The 4,698-nt window shown below is 36.1% G+C and overlaps 1 pseudogene; it reads right to left on the reverse strand.

The window, feature by feature from the left end:
• Positions 1-2,475: 2,475 nt before the first annotated feature.
• Positions 2,476-2,575, reverse strand: LOC116874575 (annotated as a pseudogene).
• Between the last annotated feature and the right edge of the window lie 2,123 nt (positions 2,576-4,698).

The raw sequence follows: 4,698 nt of genomic DNA on the forward strand, positions 1-4,698 counted from the left end.
CTATTTTTTTCTAATAGGCAGATAATGATCATCCTCTTGGTTATCACTTACATGTTTATGCTCCTTTGCCTTTTACAAAATTTCTCCATCTCCCATATACATTAGCTCATTTTTTAATGTCACAAAAATTTTCTGTGATAGGTATGCTAGAATAATGATTTTGATTTCATGGATAATGAATCTTATCTTGACTTTTAGCAGATTTTTTTAAAAGGAGAAATTTAACTCCATTTTATTGTAGTGACTGTAGCTTCTGCTAAATGTGTGCAGTCATGTGTTCAGATTCTCTCTTACACAATCCTATAGGGTTTTCCTGATTATGGCAACATATGACCACAATGGATTTATGTTTTGTTTTTTCCACGTTTGTTTTCCACTCCCTTTCCCATTTGAAGCCATGAAAAGAATAGAAAATTTCAGTTACTTAACGCCTTGACATATTTCAGCTCACTTCAGAATGTAATAATGTAAATTGAAGAAAACTCTATGGAATATATTACAATTGCTCCACATCCCTTCTTAAGCATAAAATTTTCCAGGAAGTGAAATAAAATCCCCACATCACAATATGTGAGATATTTGATGCAAACCCAGAATGTCAATAAAATTGTAAGTTCTGCCATCAAGTATGCTTTGACACAATTGTATGGAGACCTTAAATATTTGAGTGCCGTCCTAGTCTTGCAAAATATAAACACATCACTTTATGGTGAACTAATGATGTTGCAATGATTTCCTTTCAAATGTCATACTTTGTAAGGTACCAATTGAGCTTGATTTAACTTTACTATCTTTTTTGGAGGGGGATATAGATCCTATAACTTCATGCATAGCTCATATATTTTTATAGGATTATGTTTGATGGACTTTGAAATTATAGATCAAAATCTTTCTTTTAATTAGAGAGAAAGCCTCCCTTTATCTACACTGCACTCTAGTGTTTGCTTGTGAACATCAAGGGAGAGCACCGAGGAGTGAGTTTTGCTACAGTGATCTGCACAATTAATAGCTTCAAAAAATATTCTGGGAAGAGTGCACAGCTCAGCTCTATAGGCCTCCACTGGGCTGAGCTGTCCCACTGAGCTATAGATAACAGATGATCACATTTAGACAATTTAATTGAACTGCTTTTGGCTTTCTTCAGATTTTATGAGAAAAAGGCCTTACAATTCTCAGAAGTAAAAACTATGTTGTCACCACATTGTCAGAATGCTGGAATTGAGTTTACTCTCAAGGGGGGACTATGTTTAGAGTCAAAGTTGGTTTGTCGCTTCAAATAGGTTCTTTTGGAGTCCATGGTGTTTTGGAGACTGTTCATTTTCCCATGCTCATTACTGACCTGATTTAAGGTGAATGGCACCTGTATAAAAATACCCCTTCCTCACCACTGCTTATCATTACAGCAGGGATATGTGTGAGGTGGTTTTTCACAGCTACAGAATTTTTGGGACGAAGATGACACTTCATGCTACAAACAATTTTCTACTGAAGAATCTGTGACATGTTTGTATTACATGTAGGAACTGCCAAACCTGGAGCTAACAGTCATCCCAGAGATTGTCACCTGTCAATAAACCTGGATAAAACTTGACTACAAATCTTACTCCACTTTCTGCCTACCTCATTTACAGTTTTCCAGGAAACAATAATCTGACACTCTTCCAGAGATCTTATGTAATTTTACAATATTTCAGTGATACATGGCCACGGCATTTAGTGTTGGTAGTTTCAGGGGATGAATCAGTTTGTGAAGGTAGCATCTAATCTATTTAAGGGATTTAATTCATCAAAATGTCTTGTTCTCCAACTATGTGCAATATACCTCCCATGAGGTGGAGGATATGAATGATCTCTGTTTTCAAGGGGCCCAGAGTCTTATTTAAAAAAGTATTAAATAATAATTCAAGGGAGACTATTGATAAAATAATAATCAAAGTATATCTTTCAGGAGAGTATTTCCAACTGGGAATCAAAATGACTTCATGGAGGTGAAAAAGTACTATTTATGGAGGGCCAACTTTACACAATCCTCAGAAAAATGATGTGTTGCTGGTGTGATCCCCATTTTACGGGAAAGAAAATAAGGCTCAGAGAAGCTAAGTACTGACCTAATGTCATAGAATAATGAGATATTTAAATGGGGGTCACCTCTGATTCTCAAACCTCTTCTTTTTTTCAGTTAACAATTATCAAGCTCCAAAAGTAGAGATGCCAAACCAATCTATAAAACTGTTATTATTACGTGCTTTTCCACATGTGATTAAAATGGTGGCTCAGAATGCGTAGGTTACCTGGTTAGTACTAAACAGACAACAAATGGTGAATCAAGGATTTGTATGTACGTCTTTTTTAATGCTTTTTATCATGGATACTTGTTTTCTTCTTCTTTTTTAAAAAATTGTGCTATGAAAATTTCACATGAGTCTACCCTCTTAACAAATTTTTTAAGAGCACAATATAGCATCTTTTTTTTTTTTTAATATGGACTGCTTCATGAATTTGGGTGTCATCCTTGTGCAGGGGCCATGGTCATCTTTGTCTTATTCCAATTTTAGTCTGTGTGCTGCCAAAGCAAGCCCACAGTCTGGTTAACTAGAGCCACAGTGCTACACAGCAGATCTCTAGATCTAATTCAAATTGGGTAATTGAAATTTTATACCCATTGAACAGTAACTCCCCATTCCTACTTCCCCCTTTCTCTTGTAATCACCATTCTACCCTCCATTTGTATGAGTTTGACTTATTTTGGATACTTCATGTAAGTGGAACCATGCAGTATTTGTCCTTCTGTGACTGGTTTGTTTAACTAGCATAATGTCCTCCACGTTCATTTATATCATTGTATATGGTAGGATTTCTTTTCTCTTTCTTTTAAGTTGAATGTATTCCATTGGTTGTGTATACCATGTTTTCTTTGTCCATACATCCATCCATGGACATTTAAGTTATTTCCATGTTTTGGCTCTTGAATGATGTGGGAATGCACATGTCTCTTTGAGATCCTGATTTCAGTTCTCTTGGATGAATACCCAGAAGTGGGATTGCTGGATCAGATGGTAATTCTATTTTTAATTTTTGGGGGAATTTCATAATATTTTCCATAGCAGCTGCATCATATTACATTCCCATCAATAGTGTATTATGGATAATTTTAAATACACATTGTGGAGAGAAAGGTACAATGCCCCTGCCGGTACCCGTTATTCGGACTTAACACTTACTGGCTCACAGCCACGCTTGCATTCATTTGCACCACCTTTACTGTCTCTTCTCCCAGAATGCCCTTGAAACAAGTTCCCAGACATCATATTTCATCTACAAATATTTGGGTATATGTCACTAACAAAAAAGAACTTTTGTGAAAGAGCATAGTCACAGTGCCATGTTCATATGTAAAAAATTCTAGTAATGTCTTTATATCACCCAATATCCTATCAGCATTTTCCTCATACATGCTTTATTTGTTTGTTTGGTTAAAGATCTTATGTTGCTGGTTTGTTGAATTGACATTCTGATAGGCTGTACACACTGCCTTCTGTTGGGAGGTCTCTTTTTTTTTTTTTTTTTTTTTTTAAAGATTTTATTTATTTATTTGACAGACTGAGATCACAGGTAGGCAGAGAGGCAGGCAGAGAGAGGAAGGGAAGCAGACTCCCTGCTGAGCAGAGAGCCCGATGCGGGGCTCAATCCCAGGACTCTGGGATCATGACCTGAGCCGAAGGCAGAGGCTTTAACCCACTGAGCCACCCAGGCGTCCCTGTTGGGAGGTCTCTCTTTTTTTTTTTTATTACTTTTTTAAATTTTATTTTTTATAAACATATAATATATTTTTTCCCCAGGGGTACAGGTCTGTGAATCGCCAGGTTTACACACTTCACAGCACTCACCATAGCACATACCCTACCCAATGTCCATAACCCCCGCCCCCACTCCCAACCCCCCTCCCCCCAGCAACCCTCAGTTTGTTTTGTGAGATTAAGAGTCACTTATGGTTTGTCTGTTGGGAGGTCTCTTAAAGACTTTTCATTTCATAGGTTACCTTAGCTTTTTTTTTTTTTTTTTTTTTAGTTGAAATTGGTTTGTTGAAGAAACTGAGTAATTCATTTTGTGAACTTTCTTACTTTCTGGATATTGCTGATTGCATTCTCATTTAAAAATTGATAAACAAAAAAATCTTCCCTCCACCCCCAAATCTGTTTCTCCTTTCCCCAGGTGTTTTTTGTCCCATTGGTTGGACAAAAAGGCTTGATCATATTTAGGTTTTTGTTTTTTTGTTCTTGTTTTTTGGTATGACTACTCCTTAAGTGGTGTAAATTTCCATCAAGAGATACATAATGTCCAGTTGTCTCCTGTTGTGATGTTAGCTGCCATTAACAATCATTTCCCAGATTGAGAGTTTATTTAGGGGGTTGCAAAATGGTAATATTCCAATTATTTTATTACATCTTTAGAAGCTAGCTGGAATACTTCTATAGACAGAATTTCTTTTTCATCAACTTTTTGGATATGCTGAGGTGCAGTTTTGACTGGAAAAATGAGTTATCTGTATGATTCTTTCCCTTTATTTACTGGTATTTAGTATAATGAGTTGGTTTTCCCAGCACTCTCCAAAGGTGATCAATTTTTTCAAAATGAACATTGCAAATTCCTGGATTTTTTAAAAACATATTTGATTCATTTAAATCCTCTGATGTTATT

The sequence above is a fragment of the Lontra canadensis genome, unplaced genomic scaffold (assembly GCF_010015895.1).
Source record: "Lontra canadensis isolate GAN:19392208 unplaced genomic scaffold, GSC_riverotter_1.0 scaffold37, whole genome shotgun sequence".
Taxonomy (NCBI): domain Eukaryota; kingdom Metazoa; phylum Chordata; class Mammalia; order Carnivora; family Mustelidae; genus Lontra; species Lontra canadensis.